We start from the raw sequence: 14,351 nt of genomic DNA, 5'->3' as shown, positions 1-14,351 counted from the left end.
GGAATCTATCTGAATGTCTTTGTCTAAAACCTCCTCTCCCTCCACTGATATGAAGTGTGCTGCAATCCATGCAATTGCCTTTGTCCTATCTGTGGAGGTCTGGACTTCAGCAACGCTACAAAAATGTAATGCATTTTGAGAAAATTACTCTGGAAGTGGAAAAAAGAAGCTTGAAAAGCACTCTGAGATGTAAGCTATTACGTAAAAGGTAGGCTGTTATTGTTATTGCTTTATTAGTCATTATTGTTGATAATGATGAAAATGCTTGCCTGGCTTCAAAAAGGTCATCCTTTCTGCTGCGATTCAATCCCATTTTGAAGGCTGAAGTCTTCATCCCTCTAACTCTGTGTTGATTAACTTTGAGTTTGCTAAGGAAGCAAAGCTATTTCAATCCATTGGTTGAGTTTCAATCCAGGTAACCTCAACATTTTTTAAATTCACCAGCCAGTTTAACCAAATGTGACAGAGGGCCAAAGATGTCCAAGATGATATACAAATTTCCTGTGGGTTGCATGAAAGCAGGAAGGTGGATGGAAGAGACCTGATCAATGTTCCCAGCGGAGGGAAAGGGTACAGTGTGAGCATAACTGCTATTACGCAGAACAAAGTCCTCTTAGGTGCTCAGCCTTGAGCCATGAATCTGTAGAAAACCAGGTCTCACTGGATCTCGTCTTCAAACACTTCTTTGTTATTGTCTCTTGATAGCAAACCCAATAACCTCCCAAGTAAAGATTTGAATTGTAGATGACAATATAGCCTGTGCTAGCATGTGAAATCAAACCCTGGTATTATTCACAGCTCACCAAGCCTACAGGGTGTGGTACGGCTTTGCTTGAAAGCTGCCAAGTTTTCCTCATGGTGGTACGGCTGTTGCCCTCTTTTCCTGTGCAGCAGCAGAGGAATACACCTCGTTAGTTCATTATTGTTGTCTCTACTCTTTCTGACTACCTCTCAGTCCCCAGCTCAGCTCAGTTTCTTTTTGCTTTGTCCCATCATCATCTGCTTTTTAACGTGCTTGGCACGTGGTTTACGTTCTTGTCCTTTACCCAAGCAGAGCCGACTCTCCCCTATGACAAGTTCTTGCGCCTGTGAAGATGTACGTGTGGATCCAACTGCAGCAGGAAGTTTTACATAACAAAACCAGAAATTCTTTCTAAAGCTTCTCTGGAAAATGGTTACCCAGAAAGAGCTTTTTTTCTGAGGGAATAGTATTCAAAGTCCAACTCTCTCCCTTCCCCCCCCCCCCGCTAACTTAAGTTCATGAAGCCTGAGACTTTTTAGTGCTACGGGCTGGGAACCAACTGTGGGGCAGCCACACTCATTTATCTCTGCCCTCTCCATTTTGGAGGTAACTAGAATTTGCTGAAATTAAAACTAAAACTAAAAGGTACAGCAAATACTAATTTGTATTTTATAGGAAATTAGGTCGGACTGTACTGCAGGCATTTTTTCTTATCTAGTCATAGCCTTAAAAATGTCACGGCCCCAAAGTTTGTAGACACAGCACACTCTAAATGGACAGGGGAGAATGATTTCAAAAACTAAATCATAAATTCACACACATGAGTAACCTGTGTGTCTTGACCAGAAGGCTCAGTGCAGCATTTCTGTGCTTCCAGACAACCAGCTCAAATCCCTTTGACTCCAGGGCTCCCCCAATAAACTGCCTGCACATCCTTCGAGGACGCCCCTGCGTTCACCGAAATTATTCACCGTGTAATTTAGAAGAATGAATAAACGTGAGAAAATTGTGACCTACTCATGGGCGATTACCAGAGGAGGGAGAGGGCCCGCAAAATTGATCAAATTCATTACTCACTGTCACCGAAAGCGATTCACCTGGCTCTGCTCCCAAGCCCCCCCGTGTAAACCACGTCCCTCGCAACCCGAAGGAGCCTCATTTGCCAAACAAGTTGAGCAGCGGCAGCGGTGCTCGGCTAATGGCTTCGGCTCCGTCACGGTTTCCACCTTAAATCAGGAGATCTGAATGACACTAAATATCTACTTTTAGGTGATCACTAATCGTCAAGGGAAGGGTTTCCCAGCGAGCCACAGATAGCTCGTGTGGCCAGCGGCAATTTATCCCCTTCCCATTGCTATCGACAACACTAAATACCGCCTCTTTGAGCCGGGGTTATCCAGCCATTACAGCACATAAAATATTGATGCAAATTAATGTAAAAAAAAAGAAGCTGAAGTTCCTGTAATTCTAGCTGGGCCGTAAAATTGGGTTTCTTTGCGAGCCTGGCCGTGCGGGGCGGGCAGCGATGGGCTCTTGCAATCTGGACCCGCGGCACTAGATGGCAAAACAGCGTCAGTTTTGGCAGCGCAGCCCGGGCTGCTGCTCCGGGCCCCCACAGGCCCCCCAAAAGCGGGTAGCTGTGGGTACAGCCTGCCCGTGGGCATCCCGCGGAGGGTAGGCTGTGCATCCCCCTGCCCGGGCACCTCACCTCCCTCCCACCTTCAAACCACAGGGGTAACCTGCGACCGCAGAAAGATCAGATGCAGCTCTTAAATACCGTAGGTGAGGAGACCATAAAGGCCAGCATGGATGTACAGGTGGCTATTTTTCTTACAGCTGTTGTTGGCATTAGTTGTTTGCTCTCCAGTTGCCCTCAGGAGCTCTAGATCCTGTGCAAGACAAGCAGTCCTCACTCCAAAAGAGACTACCCAGCAACTGGGTGGAAATACTTGTCTCATCTCCTTATTGAACAAAAAGAGATTTACATTTGATAGTCCCACAGGGAAACACCTCTCCATTCAATTTTATGTCAGTCTGTGCATTGGCTGTTTTACTATGTGAGGGAAACTACCACCTATGCAGTTAAGCTGCGAGGTATTTTTATTAGGAGTCTGTTCTCCCGTTTTTTTGCGTGCCGATAATACCTGTTTATGCTAAAAGGAGTTACAGAGGGAAATGTGGAATCTCCTGGACCCAGTTTTGGATCAAATAACCAAAATCTTTTAGCACTAAGTCAAAAACACTGATCTCTGGGCAGGCCAGTAAGTTACCTTTCTATTTTTTGTAAGGGAGTTAAGGTTATGGTCAGGTCAATAAACCCCTCATCACATCTGCAGCACTACACCTTACCCCATTTTAGGAACAACCTCTGTTCCCACACCGTATCTACCTGTTGGACTCAAAGAATCAATTGATGTTAGAGATTGCAACTTTTACAGTTTCATCTGAAAGCGATATCCAAACTACACTGCCCTTTTAATGCTTGGGAGTGCAGAGAGACGACGGCAGGAACGCTGCTCCTCTCCCCTACGGCTGCGAGAGAGTGTGTAAGGCTCTGGATGCTGATGGTCACGATGTGACCCCCCCGGAGATGTCTTACGTGTGGTCCCCTTCCTTGGGAGCAGGTGAGCCCGTATTGCTGAAGTGTGACTTACAAAACAGAGCTTTCACTCTGCGAGTTTTGCAGAATCTTTGAGCTCTGTCTGTCCCTTTCATTTTTCTGTCCATCCTCGCAATATTGAGTCCTTCCCCCTCTCCCCTGCCTTCTATGAGGTGCCAATGACAGTCCCAAAATGACCTTTCCCTCGGAAGTTAAGTGTAACTGTTCACCAAACGATGGGGCCCTGTCGAGTCCCAAACTTTGCACTTGGGGATAAAAAGGCAGCAGTAAGTCTGAGTGGGCAGCGCACATACACTAACCAAAGGGTATTTTCAGAGCTGAAAGAAGCCGTGACAGTTGCCAAGTCCAGATTATTTCTACCTTCAGGACAGGGCAGGGCTAACATGAAAAAAATCCTGCTTTCTGCTCCTGTGGGCTTTTAGCAAGTAAGATGTATTATGCTCATCTTTGGCTATTTAAATAACGCATCTCACTCTGTATAAACCAACTTATAATCTGAATGAAAAAGAAAAAAAAAGCTATGGATCGTGAAGCAAGTGGGAATGGATAATCAATTTTTATCACTAATATTGTGGGTAAGACCAATGACTCTGAATGAGTTATGAAAGTCTCTGCTCTGAGCAGATGTGTCTCTTTTCCAAGCAGTCTCATTTTAGCCCAGCCTTAATAACAGAAAAAGTGTTGAATTAAACATATTAAAACAAAATAAACATTTATTTTCATTGTCCATCATATTTCCTTTTAAAATGTAGGTATGTGAAATTCTCACAGGTGGGCTGGCTGTGGGAAACACAATAACGATGGACTGAAAAAGCCTTTCAGCTTTACAAACATGGGTTCAAATCAAGCTTAAGTAAGTGACAGGCGAAATGGGGTTATTGATTTCAATCTAGGCCCGTTCGGCTACAGCAAAAACTCAGCACAACGGTGTCTTAGTGCTTAAAGGGATGCCGTCAGCTGAAAGATAACGCTTCTGCTGGAGAACATTTGCAGTGTCATTTATAACAATTGAGATTACTGGACCGGTTGAGATTACTAGAGCTGAAAGACATCAGAGAGTAAGTTTACTTCCCCCCACTTTGGGACGTGTTTTTACTTTGTTTTTTTGGCAGTGCTTTCCACCAGACCTGTGCCCCAAATCTCCTTTCCAGTTACGTGGTAGAGCAGACATGATGCACGCGCACAGGTCAGGCTGGGAAACACATTTTCCTTGAAACTGGTCTGTCAAAGAAAAACTCCATGTTCAACTTTACATGGAGTTAAAAATCCTCTGATGACCGGGAACCACCCTGCCAGGCATGTGATAAGGTCGGCCTGATTTTCCTTTCTGCCCAGCAGCCCACCTGGAAATCCGCTGAGGAGCTCTGGCTACCAGCCCTGCGGCAACCTGCCGCAAGCACTGGTGGCAGAGGAGGACAGCGCTGCCCTCCAGTCACGTTACATGGGGCAGGTTTGTCTCTGGGGGACTGACAATGCGAGTGCTGATGAATCTGGACCCGAGTCGGGAAGCCTGTGCGGGAAGAGATGATCTTTTTCTGCCTCGCTGTGCACATGAGTAGTTTTGTGTCATGCAGACTAAACCTTTGGTTAAGGTTGGTACATGCAGAGGTGAAAAACCTGATCTTCGGTTCGTGATGGTCAAGGATAGATTGCACAAGGCACTGAGAAAGAGAGGAGATAGAGCTTTATGCAAAACGAAATACAAATTTTGGGCTGTAAAAGGTACTGGGAGGCCTCACAGTCAGGTGTACTCCCTGAAACTCTTTGTAAATTCATTTTGAAAAACCACGAGATATCAAATGGAGAGAGGGCGCACCGACAGCACGGGATGGAACACGGTGCAGAGGTCCCCAATCTAGTCCCAGGCGAGCTGGCACCCCTGAGCCATGTAGTGCAACGCAGTGTGTAAAGTTGCAGAGATGCGAGCTTGCATCCCAAAAGCGGTCAAGTTGCTGCTCCCCATTACAGAGGCATGCCGAGTCCAACCACGGAGATGGGTCCTGCGGGTCCTGCTCCTGCAAGAAGGCCCCAACAGGTCTTTGAAGCAAATGGCCAAGGTTGTGTTCCCTTGCAGTCAAGAATAAATAAGGAGTTGGTCCTTGCCTTGCCTTGCTACTGAGGTAGCACGAGTAGAGCTGTAAGTGGGGCGTGCTCACAACTCCATCGTGAACTTGCAAGATCAGACGATAAGGATCCTATTTCAAAAGACCCCGGCGTGCACCATCAGGGCTCGATTTTTAAACACCTCGGTGCTCTTTTGGGTGCATAAGTCAGGTCCAAGGGGCTCAGGAATGAGCACGGGGAGCTCTGTTTAAAGCCTGCCCTCCACTGTGACTGCTTGACACGTGAGTCTCTGGCCCAAGGTGACCAGCTCAGGACTACAGCAGGAGTCAGAGCCAGGGTTAAAATGCAAAAGTTTCTTGCTCCCACACTGCTCTCTCATCTTTCCGATCCCGGCTCCCGGTGCACCTCTCCTGCTGCCGTTTAAAGATACAGCAGGGCTGTGAGGGCTCAGAGGCAGCGCTCTCCATTTCCTTACATCGGGGGATTTGTGTCAGAAGTTCAGCATCGCCAAATGTCATTTTGAATGATTTTGTAGTTCTAGGTTAATAAACTGCTTACCATCATAGGAGAACTGCACCACGCATTACTCCAGTTGCTACAGTGGACCTTTTTCTTCGCCGTGTATGTAAAATGTGTAGCTCAGAATGATTCTCAACAGCCCTACATTTCCAGATTCACATTTTTAATTAAACAGCATTTTCTTTCTTTTGTTTCTAAATGGGCATGCAGCGTCATTTAAATCTCCCGGACCTCCATGACTGGAACATCTCAAGACCTCGTAGCTGCTAAGCTCCACTCTTGCTGTGGAGAAGAAAATATCAGAGAGCAGTGAAAGAGCGTAACTTACACCAAGCAAGCTCTCTGTGCAATTGTTTTTTTTATTAAATTACATGGAAAAACATCAATTCAAAGTCTCTTCGTAGTGATCCAGCTTCAACATTATCTGAAGATTATGTTCATCCCTTGTTCAGTGAGGTTGTTTGTAGGTTTAGGGGAGGAATGGAGTGAAACCCTCCCCCAACCCTGGGAGAACTAGGATGAGTATAAAAAATTTGCTGGTAGTACTGTGCCCAAGGTAGTATGCAGTATGTACCTTCTCACACATGGATTTCTCATGCTATTCTGGAAATGACCTTAAAACACATGCAAGGATATGTTTTACAGATATAGAGATATATATTCCGGTAGTTTCCTTGATGCTGTGGAAGTCAAATACCTGGTGATGGAAAAGATCCCTTTTGGTGCCTCAGACTGCTGAACGCTGTATGTGTGTCCTCCGAACCCACCGTTGATGCTAGTTTGAGGCGAGAAACGTAGTTTAGGATTTTTGCTGACCTTCCTAGGTGCAACCCAGGCACGACAAGTACAGGGAGACCGCTGATTTACCCTTCATCAGCGTCCTTTCGCTCGGAAGCTGAGGAGGAGCCGGCTTTTGTCCTGCACCCTGCTCAGCCCTTCACCCACGGTAGTGACGGGGAGCGTGGCAGCTCGCCTGCCCGGTCCCATTTCTTCCTGCAGGCACCACGTTATATATCCCTCACGAGCCTGACCACAGCTTTCAGAAACATCCAATAAATCAACACTTAAAAGGGAAGAGTAGACATGGGGAGCAGGTGCTTATTATCTGTGCATCTCTGGAGAAGAATAACCCACAGTGTATTTCCATGCCCATTTGAAATGGAGTATGACCATGACCCTGCAAGTGGCTCTGCTTGAATTGTTCCTGGCATCATGTTTTAGTCCTAATATTTTCATTGTCTGCCTCCATCAGTTTTACCTCCCACTGTAGCATTAATTTTGTATGTGAATATGGAGGCTGTGCTTTAAATAATACAGCATATGCTTTTTATTTGCCATGTAGAATAATATTTTTTTGGCTGATTTATGTTCCACCTGGATAAAATTATTTTTTATGATGGGTTTATTTCATTTGCTCCCATATCCCCAAATGGGGGGGGGAAGAAAAAGAGAAATCTTGTAAACCACCAATAATGACGGACACAGAAATCTGCTTTGAAATACAAATTTACTGCAAAAACAGATTCTCTCCAACCATGCAAATGAAAAAATGCTGTCGTAATAACTTTAAGCTCGCAAACGTATGGTACTACTGGAGAGAGTAATCTTCAGGCTCTTGTATCATCCCTTGCACAGTGCTGGGAGTATGGAGAAATTCACTGACAGCTAGAAGCTATTCCAGTAGAACAAAATTACACATATGGCTACAGCATGGATTTAATTTAGCTCTTTTCAGAACTTCATCAAGGAACAAAGCCAGGACAAAACCCTGTGGCCTTTCGGTCTGCAAATTTGCCACAGAACTTTATAGGCTAAGCTGCCAAATCTACCTCATTTCCGCTTCTCACAAGGACTGTGGAAAAAGATGTTTTTTGCCATTGAAATGAGTTAGTTTCGAACAGATAATTTGGGTTTCAATAACAAACAGACAAAAAAAAAGTATGATGTACCTTGTTTTGTGTTTTACAATCCTGGAACAGATTGGCAGTATTTTTATGTTCATCTATCACCTACAGAAATACTCATTATGAACAGATTTATTAAAAAAAAAAAAAAAAAAAGCCATATGCAATCCTTAGCGACTTTGTTCTGACTCTGACTTCCAGCTTTCGGTGCTTTTTGTAAAGCAACTAAATATTAATCATACAAATCCGTAACAGTCATAGCAGTCGGAAAGCTCTGGTTCTGTTTTTGGTTGTAACAGTTGTCTTTAACCATTTGGCCTCCAGCCAAAACCACATTGTAACAGGAGTGCGTCTAACAAGGACACGTAACGCCTCCGTGCCAGCTCGGAACTGCCGAGCTAGGAAAAGTAGGATATTCCTTTCAGAGCAGCTTCCCTTTTAATACGGAATGTAACAGGAAGAGATAGGACTTTCACAGGAAAATCCTGCTGCTTCTAGTCCCACCCCGTAACTCCCCACCAAGATGGTAGCAATCCAAGCTGATGCCTCCCCTTGGCATCTTCCGGCAGCGAGCGGAAGATTTGTTCCCACGCAGGCCCTCCTCTCCCCACACACAGCTCTGCTCCAGCCCCTCGCCCTGCCATGCCCCCCTCTCTTTCTCCACCAGCTAGCGTGGAAAGCTTTGGTCAAAGTGGGCCACCTTTGTTCGACTCCATCTCTTTCTCTTTCTGAGCACTTAGAAGAGCGGAAAATTTATCAACAGCAAGCTACGTGCTGAAAATAGGGTCACCGGTTTCAAACGAGGAAACACGAGCTATAGGACGGATGTGTACTGTGTTTGTTTCACCATCGTCCCAGCCCCGGGCTTTCCAAACGAAACCAGAGCTGCCGTTCTTCCACAAACTCCTGGGGACGAAGGCAGGAATCGTAAGCCTGCAGACGGGAAGGGAAACAGTATAAAAAAGCCACAGTAGATGGTGCTAGACAGGTGCAGAAGAGACCAGCTAGTCATTTGAGGATACCTGCAAGATTTACCCCTAAGCTAAGCGGTTTAGAAAATGTGCAATTTAGATTTATCAGTTCAGAAGGGAGATTCAGATAAAAACAGTTGAGCTGGTGAGATTATTAAATGCAGAACCCCGTGCTGAGATGACGCTCACCTTACTACGTGTGCTGACAAAAGGGAAGCAGGGTGCCAGCACCTTCCCCCAGCTGCACCCAGGTCAACACTGAAGGCGAGCTGCTGCAGGGCGATGGGAGGAGAGGGGCCAAGCTGCGGGCAGAGACCGTCCTTCACCTGGGAGCTTCTCCCGGGAGCTTGAGGTGGCACCTGTCCTGCCTCCCCGCCTGTTGGGACGGGGACAGCAGAAGCAGCAGGGACGCTGCCGCAGGTTACGGTCGGAGTGGGAAGCGTAGATCGGTATTTCCTGATGTCAGCCCCTGTGTATCAAACCGTTAATGTCACAGAAAGGTGGTCTTGTGTATTTAATTTTATCAGGCGGAAGAACCGTGATATATGCTGCGCTCGGTTCACCGCTTCCGTGCAGATTTACTCGGCATTTTAGCATGCGTGCTGCCTCGCTGACAGAGATTAAAGACTCTCCTCAGAGCCCCAGGTATTACGCTCAAATGTATAAATCAGGGCTTAATATATAATATTTGTCCATAAAAATATATCACGATGGCATTCGTTTGGCTATCTGCATATTAAATACCATTACAGAAAGTCACGAGTTTATTGAGAATTATTTTGCTACAACAATAAAGTCTCCTGCCAGCCGAAACAGGTATCTTTTCTGCCAGAGCGCGGGCAGGGTTGCAAAGAGGAAGGGGCAGGTTTTGCTCACGCCGTTGATGACCCCGCACGTGGCCCAGGCGTGTGGTGCTGTGCCGGGAACCCGCTCCTGGGCCAGCCCGGCCTCCGGCTTAGCAGCACTGGCCAGGCAGGGCAGGGATCACGGTGGAGATGACACCGCAAGCCTCTAAAGGAGAAAATTGCATGATGTATCGCCACTCACGAGCACCCGCCAGAGAGCTGTTTAGAGTGAGATTACAGTCTCAGAGGAGACTCTCATGCTTCTCGGTCACAGGGTTACTACGATGATGCAGTTGCAGCTTGTATGCGGGAAGTTGGAGGGATTTAAATGATGGCCGGAAAGAAAAGCTGGATCAAACCTCCACAAACCCTGTTCAGATTAACCCAGATTCCCGAGTCTCCGGCTTTGAGGGACTTGAAATAGGCCAAATTGATTCTTTTCCCTTGAAGAGAAGGAGAAAAACGGGAGGGAGAGGATGAAGTTTATACTTGGGCCACAAGTTTACAAGCAGCATTTTAGACTGAAGGGAAACAAAGCTTCCCAAAATAAGAGTTTGTGCAGTCCAGAGGTCTTGATCCTACTCATGCCAATTCTGTATTAGCACGGCTATATGGCCTTCTCTGCATTTGCTGCTGACTTACAGAGACGCAAGGGAGAGAAAATTAGACTCAGTTCCAATCTTTCCCCTTTCATCCTCTTCATATTCAAGGAGTTTTGTGGGGTTTTCTTTTTCCCCCGTAAATTCCTATTATTACACAGGAGAGAAAAAAAGAAAAAAGATCCCTGGCACATCCTTGGAGTGGCTGGAGCCTCACCATGGATGGCTAGACAACCGCCACTGTGCCACATAATGAGGAGCACACACACTGCACCGGGAGATACTAATGAGGGAGCTACAGCCCCCTTAGCCCTCTCCAGTAAATCGTGCCTGCGAGCCATGTTTTATTTATCAGGCTTATTATGGCAGTGCTAAGGAGCCATTTGAAAAGGGCCACCATTGTCCTGGGCACTGCACACCACAGTGCCTGTTCCAACCAGCTTCCAGGGGAAACGGACGAGGCTGGCAAAAGGTAGGAGAGAGGGATGCAACACAACTGCTGTGCGAACAAGGCTGCTGTGGCAGCATTTATCCCATCAGTTCCTTTATGGGGGGGTTTCCAGCATGTTTTGACCTCCAGTGCAAGCTGAGCACACCGCTTGGGAGGGATCCCAGGCCCTGAAAATACACAAGTGGCTGGCGAACGGATTGAAGCTGAACTTGAGATGATTTCCAGGAACACTTCTGAGGCTTTGCGGGCCTGGAGAGACCCCGGTGCAACGTGCAAAGCCAGGCGACTCGGAGGGGTTTCACAGGAGTCGCTCGAGACAGCCGCCTCCCTGCCCAGCACTGCTCCCTGCTCCTGCTCCCAGCAGAGTTCCCGTTGGACTCCCAGGCTTTTCACCATGCACATGAAACGCTGCTCCTCTGCGCCGACGCGACGCGGCGGAGCCCTTGTTGTGCTGCCGCTGGCAGCGTGCAGTCTCACTCAGATTTGCATGTGTGCCAGAGGGAAAAGGGGATTTACGATCGCCGTTCCCTTCTCCAAATGTCCTCTTCCCGAACCCTCCACACGCCTTCCCAGAGGTTTCTGACCACTTTGGAGAATCGCTCTGCTCGCGAAGGACTGACAGAAACACGAGTAAAAGGTGGCTAAGTGAAAGATAGAAGAGAGATGAGTAAATCTTTGCAAAAGTTATACCGCAGGTCTCAGCAGGACTCAGACAAATTGGCCTGCATTCCTTTAACATATTAGATTTCTACTTACCCTGTTCATTAGCACACTAAGCTACAAGGGCTGATTATATGAAACTCATGGAGAGGCATCAATTAAGATGATAAATTTACATACATTCCTTCTGGATGAGAAATGACGGGTTTCCTCAGTTCAGAGTTTGGTACAACTGGACTCGGTTTTAGAAAGAGAAAGGAGAACAGAGAAGTGTTAAACGGGTGCATCTGTACTGCCACCCAAAATGACGGAAGCAGTTCACAAGTTTGAGAAAAATGTATGTCAAATAGGAAAAGAACGAAACGACTCACAGGTTCTGAGGCTGAACTCTAATCTGCCATCTCACATGGACAACAAATTACAAGAGGAAGTGAAATTCCCAAGAGATGTAGCTCTTACAAGGCTGGCCCAAATGGTGTTCCCAGGCTGCAGAATGCAACACTAAATATTTGCACATATTTATCACTTTTCGCCCACACAAGATCTCATCTTATTTTGCAAACACTGTGCAGCAGAACAACTTCCTAACTGCCAAAGTGTAGCCATCGCTGGTCTGCAATGTGCCAGCGGCACCTATTTCGTGCCAGCATGCATCCTAGGAAAACTGTTAACAAAGACGGTTTGTTATCCTGTTGCCACTGAAGAGAGAATTTAGATAGGCTTTGCAAATGGTACGAAAACCCACGCAAGTTGACAGAATCATCTGTCTTTTCTTGAAAAACACTGTGCAGCTGCTAATGTTGCCGGAGGAGAGGGCCACTGCGACGTTGTTCCTATAGCAAGCCTTTAGAGCACTAACCTTAGTGCTATTGTGCCTAAATGCTGATGTACAGCTAGGTTAACTAGTTAATACTAGTAATAGCTCGGTAACGGTAGTAGCTAAGCAGTAATAGTGAGAGTTCATCCCTGTTCTTCTTCAGGAGTCAGACACAGAAAGAAGGTCCTCGTCCAGAAAGGGCTGAACCCTACCAGGTCTCATTCACTTCAGGGAAAATTAAAGGTTTTTAGCTAATACAGTAACTTATACATGACTCCTTCCTTCCTGAATAGCAGTACCAAATCTATTCCAGTGGAAAGGCGTTTTCACCCCCACACTGCTGGGCTTGTACACTCCATACAGTTGAGGTGCTGGATCAAGACTCCTGTTGCATGTTGTCATTTTGGTTTCCTTATCCAGGACCCTGTGCTGGGCAGAAAGTAAGCATTTACACCTTCTTGGACTGCCAGATAGCAAACGTGCAAGCTTCTGCGTCAGGACACGAGATAAGGGGTTTCCAGCCAATTCCCCTTCCGGGCACCGCACGGCCATGATAACTGGGTCATTCTGAAGAGGAAGTATTTTAAAGAAATGCCTCTTGCATAAAAAAGTTTGTGTCAGAAATGGGATCATCTTTTCTTAACAGGAGGGGAAAAAGTGCCGTTTCTTTTTCCCTTGTGTGCAGAGCCATCGCAATTACACACCACTGGAGTTAGAAATACGTGCTCCTTTATTTCATTCTAACCAAAGAGCAATCAAACCTACTCAGGCTTGTGCTAATGATATACGTTATACATACCCGAGACATTTACACTGCATATCAAAATCGATCGGAACATAAGGAAGTTAAAATTAAAAAAAGCCAATTGCCTTACGCTGTGAAGTTCGACTCGAGCATGATCTATCAGGGGATAATGGGTCAGACACGTGCCCCCACAGGCTACAGCGCCGCATCAGCGCCGCGCTGAAACGGGGTAACACCTACAGTGGCTATACGTTTCGGGAAACAAAGCGGGCGGGCGGCGGCAGATTACTTTGTGCTCAGGACACCGTTTGCACACTACCATCGCACCGAGGACGCGGCGCTTCCTCGGCTGGTGCTTTTGCTACGAGCACGCACCTTCCCTGTTCGCAGGTTCAAGTCGGGTTATTTCAGTCACACAGAGCCTTGCGGGGAGCGCACAGGCCCCCGGCACGGCAGGGACGGCAGGCCGGGCCGCCGCTGCAGCGCAGGCGGAACGGAGCGGCGTGGCGGGCAGGGGCTCCGCCGCCGCTGGGGCCGGCCCGTTTGTCCGCTTTCTTCTGTCTGCACGGCCCGTCTCCGCCGCCGCGGCCGAGCTCCGGAACGCCCCGCGCAGCCCCGAGGCCCTGCCGCCTACCCTCGCCCTTCCGGGCCGCGGCCGCGGGCTTTCCCCGGCGCTGCGTAGGCCCCGGCGGCAGGAGAGGGGCGGCAGCCGCGGGGGCCCCGCCCCCGGCTGTTGGTTGGTCCGTTGCCACGGCAACGCGCTCAACACCCCCCCCCCCAACGCCCCCCTTTCCCGTGCGCGGCTCCCCCCTCCCCAGGCCGCTCTGCCCCACGTGACCCACGGCGGCTCTTCCAGCCAACTCGCCTGTTACCAGGGCTGCGCGAGCTGGCGGAGGGGGGGGAATGTGTGGGAGGGGGTTCTTGTTTCCGATTGGCTGCTGCCGAGGCTCGCTGATTGGCAAGGGGGCGGCGGAGCAGGGCCGCTGGACGGCCCGCCGATTGGCTGGGCCCGGAGGTGAGGCTGTGGGGTGATGCCGGCCGCCTTGCGGCCGCTGCCAGGCGGCTCTCCGCAGCTCTGGCCGACAGACAAAGGCCGCCCGGGAAGGAGCGCGCCCCCTTCCCGCCCCCCCCCCCCTCGCCTCCGGGCTGGCACGGCGAAGCAGGGCAGCGGGGAGCCGCGGCTCCTCGGCGGGCTGCTGGGAGGTGACGACGCGAGCCTGGCCGAGCGCCGGCGGGATCCACCGCACCGGCGCCCTCCCTGCCTGCCCGCCCGCCCGATCTAATTGCCGCTGGGGCACGCGAAGCGGGGGGAGCGGGCGACGCGGCCGTCACGCTCGCCGCGCGCCCGGCAGCCAATGGGCGGCCTGGGCGAACGCGGATAGCACGCGGGGCCCGCGTGTCCCCGCCGCCTGCC

At 48.7% G+C, this 14,351-nt stretch overlaps 1 long non-coding RNA gene across 2 annotated transcripts; it reads right to left on the bottom strand.

Annotated features, from left to right (window-relative positions):
• Positions 1–7,435: 7,435 nt before the first annotated feature.
• On the bottom strand, positions 7,436–13,769 carry LOC142604855 (uncharacterized). 2 transcript variants are annotated; one of them, XR_012838702.1, is made up of 2 exons: positions 13,313–13,769; positions 7,436–12,621 (listed from the first exon to the last, which is right to left on the bottom strand). It is a non-coding gene; the product is annotated as an uncharacterized LOC142604855 (long non-coding RNA). The 2 variants fall into 2 exon arrangements; XR_012838701.1 differs by having other exon boundaries at positions 7,436–12,616; positions 13,313–13,683.
• Between the last annotated feature and the right edge of the window lie 582 nt (positions 13,770–14,351).

This window comes from Balearica regulorum, chromosome 1 (assembly GCF_011004875.1).
Source record: "Balearica regulorum gibbericeps isolate bBalReg1 chromosome 1, bBalReg1.pri, whole genome shotgun sequence".
Lineage (NCBI taxonomy): Eukaryota > Metazoa > Chordata > Aves > Gruiformes > Gruidae > Balearica > Balearica regulorum.
This window is presented reverse-complemented; position numbering and strand designations above follow the sequence as displayed.